Source organism: Neovison vison, chromosome 4 (assembly GCF_020171115.1).
Source record: "Neovison vison isolate M4711 chromosome 4, ASM_NN_V1, whole genome shotgun sequence".
In the NCBI taxonomy this organism is placed as follows: domain Eukaryota; kingdom Metazoa; phylum Chordata; class Mammalia; order Carnivora; family Mustelidae; genus Neogale; species Neogale vison.
Window position 1 is genome coordinate 21,293,604 of NC_058094.1, and position 21,655 is coordinate 21,315,258.

Genomic DNA, 21,655 nt, shown 5'->3' on the forward strand with positions numbered 1-21,655 from the left:
TCAGGCTCCCAGCTCAGCGGGAGCCTGTTTCTCCCTCTCCCTCTGCCTGCCATTCTGCCTACTTGTGGACTCACTTGAGCTCTCTCTCAAATAAATAAAATCTTTTAAAATAAATAAATAAATAAATAAATAAGGATGCTAGTCTGGTAAACCGTGGAAACTCGGGCTAAATTCTGCTTCATGTATCCATCCCTGTTTCATGTATCCATCCCTGTGTCGTGTATCCATCACTGTGTCGTGTATCCATCTCTGTTTGCATCCACAACTTAGTTGCTCAAGACAATAACCACTTTATTGTATCTCACAGTTTTCAGTGTTAGGGACTCGCTCAAGGCTCAGCTAGGCAACTCTTCAGCTTCACATGGCCTTGACTCTGATTCCTATGTGGTGTCCTGCTGGTGGACGGGCTGGCCCATGACAGCTTTCCTCGCTCTTTCTGGTGCCTTGGCAGGGATGGCTGGACAACTTGGCTCCGCTGGGCCCTCCCCCTCTCCACAGAGTCTCAAGGTTGCTCAACACCGTCTCTTCTACCGAGGAGTCAGACTTCTCAAGAGACCACGTAGAAGCTGCCCATCCTTTTCCAGGCTAGTCCTAGAACGGGCAGTCAGAGGCCAGCCTAGATTCGAGGGGAGGGGAAATCGACCCCCATCTGTCACTGGAGGGAGTGTCAGGGAATTTGTAGCTGCCTCTGACCCACCAGAGAGTGTAGGCAAAATTACTGTGTGTGCTTGACACAGGATTTGTACTTTAGATGTGTAACCTAGACAATACTGATCATTTGTTCATTTGGTTATTTTTATTTAAAGGTTTTTTTTTTTTTTTAAGATTATATGTATTTATTTGACAGCGAGAGAGAGAGCACAAGCCAGGGGAGAGCCAAGGGAGAAGCAGGCTCCCTGCTCAGCAGGTGATGCAGGGCTCAACCCTAGGACCCCGAGATCATGACCTGAGCCGAAGACAGACGCCGGGTGGCTCATTCAGTTAAGTGTCTCACTTTGGATCGGGCCATGATTCCAGGATCCTGGGATGGAGCCCCGTGAGGCTTCCTGCTCCGCATCTCCCTCTGCCCCTCCCCTCTCACTCATGCTGACCTTCTCACTTGCTCACTCACTCTCTCTCTCAAATAAAATATTTTTTAAAAAAAAAGTTTTAAGCTCTTGTTGGTGTGAATAGCACCATGCTATTTCTTGAAAGAGATTGAGAAGTACAGAGCATAGTCTCTCCCCTCCAGGACTTTGCATCCAGGTGGGAACACAACACACACACACAGAGCAAGCAATTAGAATATGTGAAAATATAATTAAAGTGGCAGAAGGCACATCACAGAATGCACAATGTGTCCAACACAAATGCCCATGGGGCTCGGGTGAACACAAAAAAGAGAGAGGTGAGCTGTCTTGAGAATTCTAGGAGGTGTGATGGGAACTGGGGAGAACTGGGGAGTTCATGCCATATCTAAGGAGAGGTCTGCTCAGCTCTAGCCAGTGACTGTCGTTTGAGAATATAGGACAACAAGGCCACAACTGCCAATTTTTCAAGGACATATAAATCCAGTTTTTACATCTTGGCAATTAATTCGCATTTGGCCTATGTACCACTAGTTTTTAGCCTCTACAATGGGTAATAGATGCTATGATGACTTACAAGATGAAGAGACAGGGTTAGACTAGAGCAGTGCTATTTACTGTGGGTTGCAGACCCATGGCAGGCTGTGGACTGTTTATTACTGATTCACCATGGAGTAATCGAGACTTGAGAAAAAGCATTTAGGCTCTCAGGGCAATTTAACATCCAAGCCTGTCATTGGTGCACTTGTCTTGAGCTCTGGTGTTGCGGAATGTGGACTGTGAGCCATGTTTGATGTGAACTATGTGCTAGGCTTGCGCAGTACGACTGCAGGGGACCCTGTGCTGGAATGGCCCCCCAGATGGAAGCTTGGCCCTCAAGTAATAGGTTGAGTTGGGATAAGCTCAATTCCTAGGCATTAGGAATAGCATGCCCAAATATCAGAGTCCAGAAAGCACCAAGGTCTTCAGAGGAGAGGTTACTTGTGAGGGATGTTGAGGAAGGTGGGTTGGTTGGATGGGTAGTGACTACAGAGAGCTTCAGATGAGGAATACAGGTGGCTTTGAACAGAGTCAGGTATCACTTATTTCCTAGAGTACCCTTTCCTCTCTAACTCCACCTTCTCCACAACCAATCCACAGAGCAGCCAGCATTTCCTTATATGAAATCCAATAAACCTTTTTTTGCATCATTTAATACCTTATTCTATAAATTATTCTTCTATAAGTAGATTGTACTTCCTTTCTTAGATTTTCAACACTTTAGGAACAAAAATTCCCTTATCTCAGCTCTGAATCTCCTTCAGAATCTAGCACAATCTCTTGCCCATAGTGGATAGATTTGTTTGCTATGTGCTGGTAAACAAAATGGGTAGTTTTCCTGGGGAGACTCAAAGGATGAGAGTGTTTTGAAGAGATTAGCGTAGAAGATTAAACAGTTAGAAACCAGATAGGAAACTACTGCAGGGGCCAGAGAGGAATGCTGAGGCCAGGAACTAGAAAGGACAAACCAACGCAGGGATGTGGGTAGTGAAGGGATATTTACTTGCAGTGCACGGGAGCCTTAGCAGTGGGGTCCTGAAGTCTCACACCACGTTCATGTGTGCCTGATACTTTATCAAGAAACAGTTAGAATACACTCCAATACTTGGAAGTTTTCCAGATTATCAAAATTCACTCTTTCAAGTATCTAAATATGTTTTTTAAAATCTCTCATTGTGCAGGTCAGTTTAGTATGTTAGTTACTTGTATGAAAAACTACACAGTAAATATTTTAGGCTTTGTGAGTCATATGATCTCAGGAACAACCACTCCGCTCTCCCATTGCAACGGAAGAGCCATCACAGACGAAACGTACATGAATGGATGTGGCTGGGTCTCCATAAAACTTTATTTACAAAAACAGGGAGGAGGTTGGCTTTGCCTTGGAGGTGCTACAGTTGGCCAGCTCCTGTTTTAGATTATTAACATTGCCAGAGCTTAACGTCTGAAATAGAGGAGTTTGGCTGTAACTTGGCTTGCAAAACAAAATTGTTCCTGGATAGAGAAGTTCGATTCTTCTAGCTCGATTGTTTTTCTGCAGAATTATTTAAATGCTTCAGGCAAATTCTCCTTGCATGGAAACAGCCAAACCCTCTTGTTGAACATCTCCTCTGAGTAGTGGTCCCCTACAGCCTCTGGCTCCACCTCCGGCCATTGCTCACCTGCACTTGCCGCTCCTCTCTATGACGTCCGTGCGCCACAAGGCGCTGTCTCCTGCGCCTCTGATGTCATTAAGAAATGGGAGCTTTGCCATCGGCCGCAAGCCATGGGGAAGAATTACAATTTCGTAAGTGCTCTAGCTTGAAAGCAAAGATAAGCAACAGCTATTTGTATTGAATTCAGCACGAAATGTATGTTCCCTTCCCCTCTTGATTTCCAGAATAAATTAAACACCCCGTTTCTCACATGCAGACCCATGGTAGATAGCATCCTACAGAGACGCCTGTTGAACGGCTTCCCGCTTCAGTGATACTCAGGGTTTCTCTGACACAAAGAAGATCCATCTTCTTAAGCCCCTTTCGTTGAACGTCACACTGCCAGATGAAACACTTGACAGCGTGGCCTGGTTAGCCATAGCTGTCGCCACCAGGGGCACACACTCTTCCCATGAGCTTTCATGGGCTGTGGAAGCCATAGCCTGCCCACACAGGCTGCTGGATGTGGAAGCAGAAGACTGTGACATCCTGGCATTGAAAGGGCACAACAGTGTGAAATATACTCGGTTCCTGTCTAAAGTGACTTTGGATCAACCAGACTTCTCTCCCGATGTGGAGCCTTTCTGTCATAAGGATGTGATGGATTCCACGCCCTGTGTTTTAGTCTGTCCACGAGGTAATCTGTGTCTACTTGAGACTCCATTCTGAACAATCTGTGACCGATAGGAACGAACCCCCTGAGACTCTAGCTTGTTTCCGCTAAGAACAATAGTTCCTTGAGGTCACTACCACATGTGCCAAAGAGCTTGGGAGCACCGCAAGCACATTTGCATCTAACTCATAATGTCCACTTCCAAATTCCAGCTAAGCTTTAAGATTGTGTGTGTGTGTGTGTGTGAGAGAGAGAGAGAGAGAGAGAGAGAGATTGAAAGACTGAAAGTTTTCCACTCTTGAGTGTTTTTTTTTTTTTAAGGATTTTATTTATTTATTTAACAGAGATAGAAAGAGACAGTAGGAGAGGGAACACAAGCAGGGGGAGTGGGAGAGGGGGAAGCAGGCTTCCTGCTCCTCAGGGAGCCCAATGTGGGGCTCAATCCCAGGACCCTGGGATCATGACCGGAGCCGAAGGCAGACTTAATGACTGAGCCACCCAGGCACCCCATTGAGTGTTCTTTATTTCTTTCCTGAACCCACCAGAATTGGCCTAGACCATTTGGCTCTCATCATATAGTTAGATGAGAGCTAAGGAGTAAGATAGTAAGAGCCGTGTTTAGCCCCTAATTAACTCCATTGTGCAGAATAATTATGCAGGGGCCTCTGACCAAGGATCAGAAGATCGAGTTCCACTTCCACATCCTACTCTTTGAGATTCTAGAACAGGTCTTGCTCAGGGCATCTGTGAAAATTAACAAGGTAGTGAATTTCAATTATCTGTTGCTATATAACAAACTGTTGCGTATTTTAGAAGCTCAAAACTCAATAGTCATCATTTGGCTATGATTTTGCACGTTGGGCAAGGCTCAGCAGGGACCTCCTGTTTGCCCCCACAGGCTCCCAGCTGGGGCTGGAAGATCACATCCAAGATGGTGCACTCAGTTGGCTGGCAACTTAGTCCAAGCAGTTGGCTGGTCGCCCAGCTGGAGCGTCCGTGAGGAGCCTCAGTTCTCCTCCTTGTGGGCCTCTCCATGTAGCAACTTGACTTACATATAGCACGGTGACAGGTCTTAAGGAGGAGGAGAAAAGTTTCCAGTCCTCCTAAGTATTACACCTAACTGGCACGATGCCATTTCTGTCCTATTCTGTTGAACAAAGCAGCTGTAAGCCTGGCCGAGATTCATGGGAGTAGGACAAAGACCCCACCTCTCAGTAGGAAGTAGGGAGAGGGGATGCAACAAAAAATGTGCCGCCATCGTGTTTGGAAAAATACTTTGACTTCTATATAAATCCTTCATGATTTTGTGTTTCTGGAATGTAAATTGTATCTAGCAGGAGTCAGATTTAAATCCAGTATCTAATTTTTTTTTGCAAAAAAAAGGAGGTCTAGCCTCCTTGAACCTTTGAGATTCACCCCATTCTCCTTCTTTATTTAAAAGGGAAGGGATCTGAGATTTGTTGGGCATCTACTGGGTGCGAGACCCATATGCTCTTTCATTTACCATGTTTCACTGATTCTGAAATGCACTTTTTCATATCTCCACATTTCTGAATTGTACATTTTACAATCTAGGCAGTCGTATAATCATTATAGGTCAAATGGCAATTGTACATGCATGAATTTGGCTCTGATTGTTCACATTTTCATCACTCACTCAAGTTATATATACTGTTAGTACTTCACCTGTTGAGTTTAATTGCTATTTAAAATGTCTTTAGAAATATTACACTACAATTTGGCACTGAAGTGAAAATTTATCTTGTAGGCTGAACGTCATTGAAATAGGATACCATTAGGGAGGCAAATGTTTGACATCAGAAAAATGGCCTCGATTTCATATCTTTCTGCAAAGCAGCAATGGTGAGCTCTCTCTACCATCTCAGATCAGAGCGTATCACAAGCAGATGAAAGCACATTGTGTTTTATTACTGGAATGCATGCAGAAGGATTGCCTATAATACACGAAAGGCAGAGAAATTACCGGGTTCTTCAGAATAAATGAAAGAATTTCAAAACAGCAAAAGGCTAATCTTGTTCCTTATCTAGGGCTATCAAAAATCGTTATGTCATAATTTAATAAGCAGGGGTGGGTTCTTTTGTCCTTTTTTGTGGTATGTTAAAAATTGCATCTTGGGACACATGAGTGGCTCAGTAGGCTCAGAGTCTGCCTTTGGCTGAGGTCCTGATCCCAGGGTCCTGGGATCGAGTCCCACATTGGTCTCCTTGCTCGGGGGAGACCCTGCTTCTTCCTCTGCCTGCTGCTCCCCCTGCTTATTCTCTCTTCCCCCGCCAACAAATAAATAAAATCTTAAAAAAAAATTGTTTCTTTTGGGGTGCCTGGCTGGCTCCGTCAGGAAAGCACGTGACTCTTGACCCTGGAGCCATGAGTTTGAGCTCCTCGTTGGGTTAGAGATTCCAAAAAACATAAATAAGCTTTAAAATAATTGCATCTTGGGCGCCTGGGTGGCTCAGTGGGTTAAGCTGCTGCCTTTGGCTCAGGTCATGATCTCAGGGTCCTGGGATTGAGGCCCACATCGGGCTCTCTGCTCAGCAGGGAGCCTGCTTCCTCCTCTCTCTCTGCCTGCCTCTCTGCCTGCTTGTGATCTGTCTCTGTCAAATAAATAAATAAAATCTTTAAAAAAAAAATGAAATAATTGCATCTTGGGGCATGTGGATCGCTTAGTTCATGGGGCATCCAACTCTTGGTATAGGTTCCAGTCATGGTCTCATGGGTTATGAGATAGAGTCCCATACTGGGCTCAGTGGGCCATCTGCTTGGGGATTCTCTTCCTCTGCCCCTCCCCTCCCGTGCCTGCAAGCACACTCGCTCACTTGTGTGCACTCTCTCTCTCAAATAAATAAATCTTTAAAAAAATGTATCTTGTATTCAATGAAAAGTAATAGTTCCCACAAAAATGTCTTTTGTTCTTGTTGTTGTTCACTCCTTTTATGGGTGAGGAATACACGAATTCCCTCCCTTTCCAGACGAAGCAGCTGTAGCTTGGTTCGGTCACCAAAGCTGTGGCTTGGCGAGGTTCAGTAACATGACCCGTCTCAAAACTAGCAAGTGGAAGAAACCATTATTTTTTATTATTCTACACTGACTCCTTCAGATTGTTGAGCAACGCAGGTTGGTGATTCTGGATAGAGAGGCTTGTTTGGCCGTGACACCCATCCCACCTCCTGTCTCCAACAGACTTCCGGAATATGGATGAAATGCTGTTTGCAGTTCCTCAAAACCAGACTTGACCTCTCTAGAGAGAGGGCTTTCATGGGGCTGGGCTCATGCCCAGGATTCCCTCACATTCCTGCTGAGAGGGGTGAGTAATAAAAATAGCTAATTTGTACAGAGAATTTTAAATGCTAAGTAATGAGAGGAACTGCTCTAAAATGAGAAAAACTTAAAACAAGAACTATTTCCCAACATTGGAAGACAGGAGTTGGTTTCAGGAAGACGTGCCCGCACTCTGGTGTTCGGGCTGTATGTTAAACATCCTTTGACCCCTTCCTAAAGGGCGCCATGGTTTGGGCCCCTGCTGGTCGCTGACCCTCTCTCCCTCCCTCCGGGCCAGCACCCCTGTGAGGTGTGTGCAGGCATCCACAAAGACCTACCTCTCTCTTCTGCACTTCCACTGGAAAGAGGGGAGGTGGCAAGGCTATGCCCCCCACCATCGTGACAGAAACCCCATCACTTCTACTACAGTCCTAGCATTTGTTGTATATTTGCTCAGGTTCAAGACTGTGCTGAAGGCACTGTACACAGATGCGCAGAGTACGAGCCCCGTGAACGTGAAGTTTCCCTAACTATGAGGGGAGATGAGGCTTGGGCAGACTTTCTGGCCACATCTGCATGCGGCATGGAGCACGCCCCTTCTTTCTGCTCCCCTGGAATTTTCTATGGCAGCAGAGAGGACATTATATGGTAGTGGTTTGCCTGGGTGCCTATATCCGCGATGTTGCATATCGGACCAGGAACAGCGGTCCAGAAGTGAAGTTGTTTTTCCCATTTGTTCATCCATTCATTCAGCAAAGTAATGTGGAGGTTCCCAAACGGAGAGAGATAGGCTTTGTGAGAATATGTGAAGCCTTCCTAAAGTGGCCTGTGAGCTGGCCTTGCAGGAAGGGGAGAATTTGAGCAGGAGGATGGAAGGAAGGAAGGACCCTACAAACAAAGGACAGGCAGTGCAGGACAAAGGCCACCGGTCCCTGTGTCTGGAATGCAGAGTGGATGAGGCTGGAAGGACTAGCTGAAGCGTGACTGCAGGGTCTGGAGTAGTGAGCCACGCACGGCTTCCGAATGGGATGCCATGGAACAGGATCTCCCTCCTCCCTCTGAGCATTCTGGAAGCAGCACTGCTCTGGAGAGCAGGGACTGGGAGTCTAGGCCGCTTCTCCTAAGAAAAATCCGCCTGGGGTTTGTCTTCTTTCTTGGGAATGACGGAACATGAATGGTGCGGTAGCGACAACAGATTCTAGTCTCCTCTGCGATGCCACCAATACTTCCTTAAGGAGGTGGCCGTGCGTCAGAACTGGGAACCAGAGTGCCAGCTTCCAGCCTGGCATCAGTTATTAAGATGACCCAAATGCCGGGGCCCTTAGTTTTCTGGGTTCCAAAGTGTAGCTGATAATCCTATCTGTCTCAAAGCTATGAGACGGCTTAAAGGAATGAGGTCCAGAGGGGTTTGAAGTGGCGGGGGGGTGGGAGGTTGGGGTACTGGATGGTAGGTATTGTAGAGGGCACGGATTGCATGGAGCACTGGGTGTGGTGAAAAAATAATGAATACTGTTTTTCTCAAAGTAAATAAATTGAAAAAAAAAAAAAAGGAATGAGGTCCAGAAACACCATGGGAACAGTAGATCTTGGCACATAAGTGTTCCACGACTGTTAGCTATTACTATTCCTTCTTTTCTGTGTACCTTGCTTGGTTTCCTCATCCAAACGGAGATGATAATACCAGTCCCAGCCCATTGCTTCTAGACCCTAACAGAATAAAATGCAATTAAATGTGTGAAAGCAACTTGGAAGTTAAGTGCTGTGCAGTGGCAAGGTGGTGGGAGGGGTGTTAATGACCATAGCCTTGGCCGGAAGGTAATCCCAGGGGCAGGAAGGTAGGCAGGTCGGGTCTCTCGAGGCTGCCGGCGGCAGGTGTGTATTGGTGAATGTCTTTTCTAGGCGCGGTATGCCATAATGAAGGCCTGAGCATTCGACTGGTCTGAGATGACATTAAGATGGGAACAGGAAAATTTAGTAAGCAAGAAATAAATAAGGTTTAAGCCCCGAAGCCTTGCAAACGTAATTTCAAACATCATAGTCTTGGACATCTGGGCTCCATTACCTGAAATCCCATTAAACCTCAAGTTTCATAATTCTGTGTAGAACCTGGTCAATTGCAAGATCCTGCTGATGGCCACCAGCCAGTTCAAGCAATTAATCACAAGGGTCCCCGAGCAGGTTTGCGACTCATGCCAAGCGGATTCTTTAAGTGGAAACTGTGTACACAAAAGAAATAGCCCAATCCATGCAGTTTCATAGCAACGCACTTTGTAGCTCTGCCAACACAGAGAAATTATCTGTTATCATTAAGACATCCAAGCCTCATAACTTTTTCCTCAATGGAAATTAGTACTCACCAGCCCAGGGAAGATCTCCCAACCTCGTTAGCTATAATATAGGCTGTAACCTGCTTAGAGCTGATAAATCAGTTTAGACAAAACTAAGCCCTCCTGTTCCCCGGCCCTCAACATTTTCTCATCTGGGGGAACTCAACTTGAACTGAGCTCATTTTCTTTTTGAACTTTTCTAGACTCCGTGTCTATTTCCATATGCTCCAGTGTTCCAGACCAAAGGTCCAAAACACACGTAAAGAAATTACCTGGGAGCCTGTATTGAGAATCCTGCTAGGCATACCCGAGTCGAAAGGACCTGTAACAAAAGAATGATTTCTTATAAGACTCGTGGCTTGGTTTTGCCAACTCAAAAGGGTTTATGTAAACGAGATAATCCTCTACACTTCAGAATGTTTATCAAGTCTTTCCTAATTACACTATTTTGTTTATAGAACGATTCTGGGAAAATGATGGAGAACAGAGAGGAAGCCCTGAGCCCTTGCAACAGAAAGCAGGAAGGAGAGGTGGGGATCAGAATAAATTTACAATATGGGTGAGGGGATCTGTAGTTTCACCTGGTTTCTTAGTTTGGGGTTTTTTTCTTTCTGAAATTTTTACTACATTTCTCAGGCTGTTTTCTACGCTACAAAGCTGCTTTCCAGTAGAGTAGCCACCAGGCACATGTGATCATTTAAATTTAAATGAATTAAAATGAAATAAAATGTAAAATTAGTTTCCTCTAGGCGCTAGCCAGATGTCAAGTGCTCAGTGGCCACATGTGGCTAATGGCTACTATATTGGACAAAGCGGACACTGAACATCCCCATCCTTGAGGAGAGCTCCGCTGGTCTGAGCTGCTGTAGATTAAGAGCTCTATGGTTTGCTGCTCACAATGTGGTCCACAGACCAGCAGCAGTGGTATCACCCGAGAGCTTGTTAGACCTGCATGATCAGCATTTTAACAAGATACCCAGGTGACTCATACGCACATTAAAATGTGAGAAGTACTGTTGTAAAATACCCTTCCACGCTAAGACTCTGTATGGTGAAATCCATCATTATTATCAGCACTACATGTTAATATTTATTTAGCTTGTATGGCATTAATTCAAAAAGACACTTTTGCCCCCTTGAGACTTGGCATGCAAAAGGAGAAGCACTAAGTATACCTTGTATACACCTTTAGAAATATGATTCTCTCGTCTCTTGTAAAAGCTAAGGATCTGGAGAATTATTTAAAATGTGTTTTTTCCGAAGATGTGAATCTTAGCATTTTTCCAGTGAAGAAACTACTGGATTGCTCCACAGAGAAGCCTTTGGGATTAAAATAAGATTAAATAGACAAAGAGGGATATAGATGAACTTAAGAATAAAGGGAAAAAAGGAAGGAAAAGGAACTTGACTTACTCAGTTGACGTCCTCCTCTGGGAGTTAGGTGGGAAGCAGAAGCAACGGGAGAAATTAGGAGACAGTCCCTCAGAATATAATCTGCCAACCGCTCCTGCCATTGTGGAGATGGAGGGGAATGTCAGTGGCAACTTGGATGGAACCTCAAGGCATATTTTCATGCTCTCGCATGACATTCATTATTGTTTGTGCCAATGGATAGAGTTTTCTTCTGGAAGGTTCTGCGGGCTTTTACAGTGGCTGTTGGAATTTAATGACTTGAAATGCTTACCTCTGTCCAGTGCAAAGAATGGAATCACTGGGTTACCTCCTACTAATTGGCTGTACAAACGCGTCCCTGCTGAGAGCATCTGGCCTGATGATACTTTTTCCCAGAAAAGCATCAAATCAGATCCCTGTGGTGCAAGATGGCAGCCACTGTTGTCAGCAGTTCTCGTTCCAAACGGTCATAAAGTGGGTGAGGCTTTTGTCATTTTCCTGGGGAAATCATGCCCTGAGAGCCTGAAGTTATAGGTGTCCTGGGTTATCACAGAGAATTTGTGGAGTTCAGATGCATGTATATGCTGAAATTTCTTTTTCTTTTTAAAGATTTTACTTTATTTACTTGACAGAGAGAAAGGAAGAGAGAGAGGGCACAAGAAAGAGGAGGGGCAGAGGGAGAGGGAGAAGCAGAGAGCCCAACACGGGGGCTGGATCCCAGGACCCTGCGGTCATGACATGAGCTGCAGACAGATGCTTAACCAACTGATCCCCCCTGCCATGTACCCATACATGGAAGGTCCTGAACCAGCTCTCATTAGAGAACAGTACTATGGCCCCCAAGCAAATTCTGCCCCTACTTTTAAGTAACTACTAACCTTACTCATGTAGCTTGGACAGTACGTTCATTCAACAAACATTTCAAGAGCCCCTTTGATATTCTAGGCTTTCTTCCACACACTGCAGAAGGAAAAGAAGACATATTCTTTGGCTGAAGAAGCTTGGGGTCAGGAGCAGGGGTGCTTAGAGAGTGGTCCTAGCAACATCAGTGTCCCTGCAAGTTTGTTAGAAATGCACATTCATAGACACACTCCAGAGCGACTGAATCGGATTCTTTCCATGTGGGGCTCAAAATCTATGCCTTACCAAGCTCTCCAGGGGATTTCTTCATAGAATAAAGTGTGACAGGGCGCCTGGGTGGCTCAGTGGGTTAAAGCCTCTGCCTTCGGCTCAGGTCATAGTCCCAGGGTCCTGGGATCGAGCCCCACATCGGGCTCTCTGCTCAGCAGCGAGCCTGCTTCTCCCTCTCTCTCCCTCTGCCTACTTGGGATCTCTGTCAAATAAATAAATAAAATCTTAAAAAAAAAAAAAATAAAGTGTGACAAGCATTTGTTTATAGACAGACACATCATCAGGTGATTCTAATACAGTATGATACGTACAGTGATACAGATATGAAACTCCACGAGCCCCAAAGCCCCCCAGGCAACGCTGGGCATTTTAATAAATATTCAATGGAATGAATGTTGCTTGCTTGCTTGCATGCTTGGTGCATGAATCGACCTGTACAGATGAAAGAAGACTGGGACAGTGGAGCATGCCTAGGTTCTGAGACTTTGAGTGGGCTGGACGGCTTGCTCAGGCCTCACGGCTCTTGTCTCGTCCCATTCTAAAATCCGATGTTTGGATCGCTGCCCTGGATTCTAGCCACGATGGTTGGTATTTTATTACATGAACCAAACAAGACTGTAAACCAAATTTCCCCTCGGTCTACACACTTTTCTCTATCTGAAGGACAAGTTACTGCTGTTTAAGTACTGGGGAAAGGACAGCGTGCTTCCGTGGAATTGTGCCCGGCGGGCCGCAAGAGAATCACGTAGAGGTCTGCAGACCTCCCCCTGGACATTCTGAATCCGTGGAAATGGGGAGAAGCTGGACAAGATTACGATTTTAAGAAGCTCCTTAAGATGAATCTGATGCAGGCAGGTTTGAGAACCTGTGGCCGAAATGCCCACGTGGCTAAACCCTGGAATCCAGAGACTCAGTTTAAGCCACAGGAACCAGAGTTGACTTCTGTTGGGTAGAAGAGCAGCTTTACTTGTAGCAGAGCAGTCAGGGAACCAGTGCAGTGTCTTTGTTTTCTTTCCTTGGCTGAGGAAAAGGAGAGGGACAGCTTGCAGACAAGTGCATTCTTTCACTCGTGTGGGGGGGGGGGCTTCATCTCTCGGCCTTCTAAAGCCCCAGAGAGAGGTGACAGCCCAAGCCAAGGAGGACTGCACAGCCAGCTGCAGGAAGAGTTCTCTTCCAGTATTTGGAGCCACTAGAGGGTTGGGGGGGATGGAGGCCAAGGCCTTGCTACGCCATCTAGCTATAAATACTTGCCTGAAAATGTTCCCCTGAGGCCTGGGGACTGCACATTCCTGCTTAGCACTTCCAGAATCAACAGGCCCTGACATGTCATAACCAGATCAGGGGTCATAGCCTGGCCTAATGCACAGTGTGTGTTCACCGACTTCCTTCGTCTGTGGAGGGAGGTCACAGCATCTACCTGCTCAAGTTGCTACGCAGTAGATGCAGGTCGTTAGCATGATGCCAAGCATGTGGTCGGTAGTCGGTTAACCTTGGTGCTTATTATTATGGGCATGGTTGTCTACAGACTCCGTGTTAGTGTTCTCCAGAGAAGCAGAACCCATTAAGAGGTCTTGGTTCTTCAACAGCAGATAATAGTAATCTATCTTATCTACCTATATCTCTCATTATTGAGAGATAGACAAATCTATCTCTCAAGTGCACATGGGGAGAGAGTTGTCGGATGGATGGATGGATGGATGGTTGGACGGATAAAGGAGTTGTTATAAGGAACAGGCTCACACAGTTATGGAGGCTCAGAAGGCCCAAGATCTGCAAGCTGGACACCCAAGAAAGCTGACGGTATAAGGTATAGTTCACGTCTGACTCTGAGTTCAAAGTAAGAAGACCAGTGTCTCAACTCAAAGACAGAAAGACAGGCATAGCGAGTGAATTCTTCCTTTCTTGGCTTTTTTTTTTTTTTTTTAAGAATTTTTTTCTTCTTCTTTTTCTTTTTCTTTTTTTTTAATTCCAGTATAGTTAACAGTGTTCTATTAGTTTTAGTGGTACAGTATAGTGATTCAGCAGTTCTATCCGTGACTCGTGACTCAGTGCTCAGCAGGGTGAGTGCACTCTTAATCCCCTTCCCCTCCGGTAATCATCCGTTCTCTCTAGTTGAGGGTCGGTTTTTTGGTTTGTCTCTTTTTTCTTTGTGCATTTGTTTCATTTCTTAAATTACGCATATGAGTGAGATCACACGGTATTTGTCCTTCTTTGACTTACTCACTCAGCGTCATCCTCTCTAGATCCATCCATGTTGTTGCAAACAGCAGGATCTCCTTCTTCCTGGGGAATCCTTACTCAGGCTTTGTGCTCCTCAGGCCTTGCACTGATTGCTTGGGGACCACCCATCTACTGAACTCAGTCTACTGATTCATGTGTTAATCTCATCCTGGAACACCCTCAACAGAACACACCCAGATTAATGTTTAACCTGATATCAGGGCACCCTGTGGCCGGGTGGGGTTGACACCTACAGCATTGCTGTAGTTTCCCGGTTACTAGGGTACGAGAAGTTACAAGCTAGTTTGTCTGCATCATCTGTTTTCCCACCCGTAACCCAAGTCCTCTCTCCCAGGCTGATTTTGCCCAAGATTTGGACCTCGATTTTCATGCAGTCAGGGGGTTAGAGTTAATTTCTTAATTCTACTCTCAGGGGGCAAACACTGCCCCCAAACTATGAGGGCGGGGGCTTAGGGGGGCAGGGACAGGCAGTGGCAGCAATGAAACCAGTGCAAGGACCCTTCGCAGGGCTGAGCTTTATTGCCACATAAATCCCCCTTTGTCCTTTTCTCCCATCCCAGTACTAACCAGGCCCGACCCTGCTTAGCTTCCGAGATCAGACGAGATCGGGCGCGTTCAGGGTGGTATGGCCGTAGACCCCCTTTGTCCTTTTCTCTCCTGATTTCTCCCCTATATGCTTACTAATTAATTGAGCATACCTGTTTAAATCATCCAATCTTGATTCGTATAATGGTATACCTGCGAGGGTTCTAAAAGTTAGAAATGATTTAGTGTCAGAGGTTTTGATTACACTGAATATAAAATTAAATAAAGTGAACAAATGATGAGTAGAAGGAGTGAGGTTTGAACTCAGCCTTACATCCTGTGCACACAGCAGGCACGCTTACATTGGTTTTATCTTGGCCTATTTTGGGAGTGATATATTTGGCTCACAACCAGGAAGAGAAGATAAACAAGGACCTGTATCCTCTAAACCAGCCACAGCACTATTGACAGGTTGGGCTGGATAATTCTTTGATGGGGGTGAGCCAGTTGGGGGAGGTCTGTCTTAACGCCATTCTAGGAGGTTTAGTAGGGTCTCTGGCCTCTACCCATCAGATGCAGTAGTTACCCCCTAGTTGCGACAACCAGAAGTGTCTCTGGACAGTGAAGATGTCCCTTTGGGGTGTAGGAGGGATGGCACCCAGTGGAGAATTACTGCTCTAAACCTGGGAAAGATTTCAGATTGTTAAATAGGAATGCACAAGCTTTCTCTGGATCAGACCTCTAATTTATGGCATTTTATGTATAGGTTTCCCATTTGATGAGCGTTCCTTTACACACACACCCAACTACTTTCTCTCCGGCATTCCTATTGGGAGTTAAGGAATTTGCTTTCTTATTGAGTCAGGAAAACGTTGTGGTGAGAGCAGATCTAGGTTCTAGTCTGGGCCCTATACTCTCTAGAGTTAGGACTGTGAGGAGTTAATGAACCTGACCTCATTTTTTCCAGTTGTGTTAAGAAGATCTTATAATTCAGGCCTCAAAGATGGTGGTGAAGAGCCAGGAGTGACTGCATGTAGAACTTTTGTTGGCCCACTGTACCGGCTCAACAAATGTTAGTTCTGCTAACACAACTGTGGCTCTCACAACCTTGGAATGTGCCTCTCACACCTGACACATCAGAATGCAATTCAGGTCCACTCCCAAAGTCCTCTAACTTGAGTCATAAAAGATGCTTTCAGGTAGGACCCTTTTATTTATTTATTTGTTTGTTTGCCTATTTTATGGGTCCTCCTTTTGAACGGAAGACACTAAACAACCCCTTTAAGAAATGGTCTTACTGCTTTCCTTCAGCCCGGGAGAGGTAAGGCTGCCTGTGTACCGCATCTTTTCCTCCCACCAGCCTCTTGCGGCTGGGGTAGGGAAGAGGCAGGACTGGATGCACTCAGTCCCATGTCTGTTCTTGAATCCTCTGCCAGGTTGACCGTTGCCTCTCTGGCCCCTTCCTGCCTTTGATGTGAAATCTCCTTATCATGGAACTGTCCGTCAATGTCTGTACTCATTTAGGGGAGAGTGGAAGCCAGGGAATGTTGACTGTGGTCTTGGCAGGCGAGGAGTGTTACCCTTCTCCTGAAGGGTACAAAGGCTTGACACTACCCCCCCACCCACCACCACCCCCCACCACCCTCTATGGTGTTTCTTTTTCCCAGCCCCCAGCTATGACGTTGGAACATTGCCTTATTTGTATTTCTTGTCGCTCTAAGGAATTTGGAGAATGTGTGGTGATAATAATAATAAATAGTAGCCATCACTCAGATGTTTGCTATTGGCCAAACACCATGCAGAGTGTTTTTTCTGTGAGCCCCCGTTATCATTCCAGCAACCCAGAAAGGTGGGGATTCCGATCACCATTTTAAAGGTGAAGAAACTGAGGGCGGGACAAATTCATGTTTTCAACATAGTATGGCTGGAAAACGGTGAGCCTGGGACGTCAACCCAGATCTGCCTGATTCCAGAGCCCGAGCCCTTAATCACTGGACTGAAATGCTTTTCTGCTCATCCCAGACTCTGGAGCCACTGGATTAGGAGGTGATTAGTTCCCAGAATGCCTGAATGGTCATGTTGACCCACCCAGCAGAGATCTGAGAAAGAGCCCTTTACCAAGTGTTAGCTGCAGAGCCATACAGAGCCGGCACTGCCATGCACACGTATCTTCAGTCCTTAGGGGGCAAGAAAGGAACTGGAGTGCTCCCCCTCTCCATTACGCAGACCTGAGCTACAGGATGAAATGTCCTATAAAACTAGGCATTGATTTAAGCCAGAAAGAATGAAAAGAAAAAAAAAAACTTGTCTTCTCCAACATCATTCCTTTCTTCATTAATTTCACTATTGATGTAGCACTCTCTGTACACCTGCTGCTTTGCCCTGGGAAGACACATGCTCAAAAGACATGGCACCAACTTCAAAAAATTTAGGAGAGATGGATACAGTAAAGTGTTCCTGGTGGGTTTGGTTTCAGATGCCATGCCGGCTGATGGGGGCTGCTGTCAGCTACATGTAGGGAAAGATGACTTCATAAAGAATGCGATATGTAAGGTGGTCTCAGAAAATGGAGGGCTAAGTGTTCACTAGTATTAGAGGGTGTGTGAAGAAGGCTCCCTACCCAGGAGGAAAGGCTGAGCAAAGGCTGTGAACGAGTCCTTGTATATGGGGAGCTGGAAGGAATCTGGGATGGCCGAAGCCCAGGGGATGGAACCCAAAAAGTGCACCCCTTCCTCCCTTGAAAGACCAGAGCCATCAAATGCAACCTGCCAATTTGCATGTTGATCTCAGGTTGCTTCCCTATACCTGAAGATACCATTCCAGTTGCAGACCAAAGAAGTCTCGAGCAAAGGGATGACAGCAGAGCCCTTACCTGTCTGTACCTCTCTGATAGGAAGACAGTGGCTCAAGCCTTGCCCTAGGCAACCACCTTTTTGGTGTTTGAGTCAACAGAGGCCCCTTGCTGCCTCATAAAGCCCAACTCAATGCGGTGACACATTCAAATGAAAGACAACTTAAGCACAACAGCATCAAAGAGCACTGAATTCTTTACTGATTCCATGGAAAGATGGTCAAGGGGGCATGATGCCATAGCATGCTCTTCTCCTTGGCCAGCCCTTTTCTGAAGGCCAGACTCACAGGGCAGCCTTCACTTTGAGTCCCCTTTGTCACTCCCAAAACTCCCACTTTGTTTCTCAGTGGCTTCTACTGCTGTGTGTGTCCATGCCTTAGAGGAGTAGCCCTCTGTTCTTCCTATCATCTCTGTTTTTGTCATACAAATTTAAGTCTTCAATTTTCTTCTGTGCCAACAAGGCCCTTTATTGTGCTGAGTGGGCTTATGGTTGTGGATAAACACAGAAACCTACTTAGGAGAGAGGAGAATGGGAAAGGTTCTGAATATTTATACTTGACATATGTGTCCCAGTCATTCCTGCATGTCACTAGAATGGGAAATACCTAAGACTGAGTATAGTACTTGGGTACTGAGTACAGTATACAAGCTGTGTGACCATGGTGAGTAATACCTCTGGGCCTTAATTTCCTTATCCATAAAATGGAACTATTCCTACCTATCCTAAGAAGTGCACAGGGGAACCACAGTTGAAAGAGCTTTGAAATACAATGGGCTCATCTTATGTTCATATAAGGTTATTAGAGCCTAAAACTAGACACATCCGCTTTCTACAGGCTATTACAGGTTCATGTGAAAAACGTGGTTATTTAGAAAAGCAACAACTAAGATAAGCCTCGTTATCAACTCCTGATTCAGGATCCAATATAGAGGTCCAATATAATTAATTAGGTTCCCTATTATCAGTAATTCACTTCTAAATTTTATGGTTACTCTTAAAAATAATTTTCTAAAGTCACACATTTTACCAGAGCTGATTTTTTAAAATTAGTTTCAGAGGTAGAGCTTAGTGATTCATCAGTTCCCTGTAATACCCACTGCTCATTACATTACGTGCCCTCCTTAATGCCCATCACCCCACCTGCCTCCCTTCCAGCAACCTTCAGAGTTAAGAGTCTCCTATGGTTTGTCTTCCTCTTTGATTTTGTCTTATTTTATTTTTCCATCCTTTCCCCGATGTTCATCTGTTTTGTCTTAAAATTCCACATATGAGTGAAATCATATGATATCTTTCTCTGACTTATTTTGCTCAACATAATACCCTCTATTTCCATCCACATCTTAGCAAATGGCAAGACTTCATTCTTTTTGATGGCTGAGTAATATTCCATCGTGTATTTATCTTCTCTTGGTAGACATCTTGGGCTTTTTCCATAGTTTGGCTAATTGTGGATGTTGCTGCTATAAACACTGGGGTGCAGGTGCCCCTTTGAATCATAATGTTTGTATCCTTTGGGTAAATACCTAGTAGTGCAATTGCTAGGTCATAGGGTAGCTCTATTTTTTTTTTTTTAGGAACCTCCACACTGTTTTCCAGAGTAGCTGTACCAGTTTGCATTTCCCTCAACAGTGTAAGAGGGTTCCCCTTTATCCACATCCTCGCCAGCTTCTGTTGTTTCCTCAGTTACTAATTTTAGCCATTCTGCCAGTATAAGGTGGTATCTTATTGTGGTTTTGATTCGCATTCCCCTGATGCTGAGTGATAGTGAACATTTTTTCATGTGTCTATTGGCCGTTTGTATGTCTTCTTTGGAGAAATGTCTGTTCATGTCTTCTGCCCATTTCTTGACTGGATTATTTGTTCTTTGGGTGTAGAGTTTGATAAATTCTTTATGGATTTTGGATACTAGCCCTTTATCTGATAAGGCATTTGCAAATATCTCTTCCCACTCTGTAGGTTGTCTTTTAGTTTTGTTGACTGTTTCCTTTGTTGTGCAAAAATTGTTATCTTGATGAAATCCCAATAGTTCATTTTTTGCTTTTGTTTCCCTTACTTTCGAAGACGTGTCTAGCAAGAGGTTGCTGCGGCCGAGGCCAAAGAGGTTGCTATCCATGTTCTCCTCTAGGGTCTTGATGGTTTCTTGTCTCACATTAAGGTCTTTCAACCATTCTGAGTTTATTTTTGTGTATGGTATAAGAAAATGGTCCAGTTTCATTCTTCTGCATGTCACTCCCCAATTTTCCCACCACTATTTGTTGAAGAGACTGTCTTTTTTCCATTGGATATTTTTTCCTGCTTTGGCAAAGATTAGTTGACCATAGAGTTGAGGGTCCATTTCTGGGTTCTCTACTCTAGGACTGATTTTAGCAAAAATCCCAAAAGGATGCTATACTGTGTCTGGTTCCCAGAAATCCACGTGGATCTTCTAGGCTGCACTGTTCCCTGGCAGGCTGACCTGGACAGAAGATTCATATTCATCTTGGTTTCTGTTCCCACTTCAGTGTGACTGGAGTGTTATCTCTTAATAGAACTTCAAAGTAGTTATTTTGGAGTTCGTATTAGTATTAGTACGGATGCTTAGGCTAGTCAGTGCTCCTTGGTCACATCTGCATTCTTGTGAACCTAATTTTTGTGGTTTTGCAAAATATTTAAGGCAACAATAATAAAAATCCTAGTATCTTCATCATTTCACTTAGAGTTCTTTTCTACGCATATGTGTAAGTTTTGCACTGTAGTGTATCGTAACTGTTTACCACATAGCTACGTGGTAGCTAATAGCTAATAAAATCATCATAATTATTACTTTGGAAGTCACACAGGCATCCATCTTGTTAATGCACCGTCATTTACTTAACCTACATTTTCAACAATGGGAGACTCATTTTCCAATTTTTCCACTATTACAAATAACCTTTAGGTTATATATCTGTGCATATAGTTTCTCTCATCTTTTTAGATTATTTCCTTAGGATACACTTCTTGAATGGGAACAGTGACTCAAACAATGTGAATTTTTAATAGTTTCTAAATAAATTGACGTTGTTTTCCCAATTTACAATGCCATCAGCAATATATTAGTATTCTACTTTAATTATAACCTTATCAGTAGCATTACTATTTTTATATTTAGTATGCTTAAATAGTACCTTACTTTTGTGTTTGCATTTTCTCAAAAATAGCAAGTTTTAATCAAACATTTGCTTATAAATTGTACGTTCTCTCAAAAAGCCTCAATAGTTTGTTGTTGTTTTTTTTTCTTTTTTTAACATCAAGAGCTCTTGGCTTTCTTTCTCTCCCATTGCCCAAGAGTTCTGTGTATTAAATAAAGCTGATGTTGTTATGTTTCTAACAAAACATTCAGTGGCACTCCCATATCAATAAATAAGCACCTGTGTATAAGGAACTATGTGGAGACTCAGATAAAATGATAGGAAATTTATAAAATAAAGAATTGCAAAACCCAGGAAAATATATCCGCACCAAAGTCAAATGCAAGGTTGCCATACAGGTCGTTCAGTCTCTGGTCAGACTTTGATGACTTTCTCTGGCCCTGACGGGCTGCTCAGCCAGTCTCACTTTTCAACTAGCAAACTCAGGAGCTCCAGCCATACTGCTTCCAACGTTTCCTTCTAAGTTTTATCCCAGGAAAGCTGCCTGATAAAGAAAACCACTATTATCACCCCGCCTCACACACACACACACACACACAAATGTTTTCATTCCACTCCCAATCTGATCCTGTTCCCAATCAGGTAAATACATGAAACTCCATAATGTGCAAAATGGTTTCCCAAATCACAGACCAGTGAGGGACGAAGGCCAGTTCCAGAGATCTGATTTTGCCTTGCCTTCCAGGCACCTTCGCCAGTCCCTGAGACAGATGTCTTCCATGTCCTGCCAAATGGTGGAAGAACATTCCAAGAAGACAGACCACCCTAAATTTGTCCTGGAGTTGAGCAACTATTATCTCTGTTCGAGATCTCTCTTTGACCTGAG

At 44.5% G+C, this 21,655-nt stretch overlaps 1 protein-coding gene across 1 annotated transcript in view; it reads left to right on the forward strand.

Moving 5' to 3' along the window:
- Positions 1 to 21,655, forward strand: part of SAMD12 (sterile alpha motif domain containing 12) — a 385,878-nt gene that overhangs the window by 358,744 nt on the left and 5,479 nt on the right. The window lies entirely within an intron of this gene.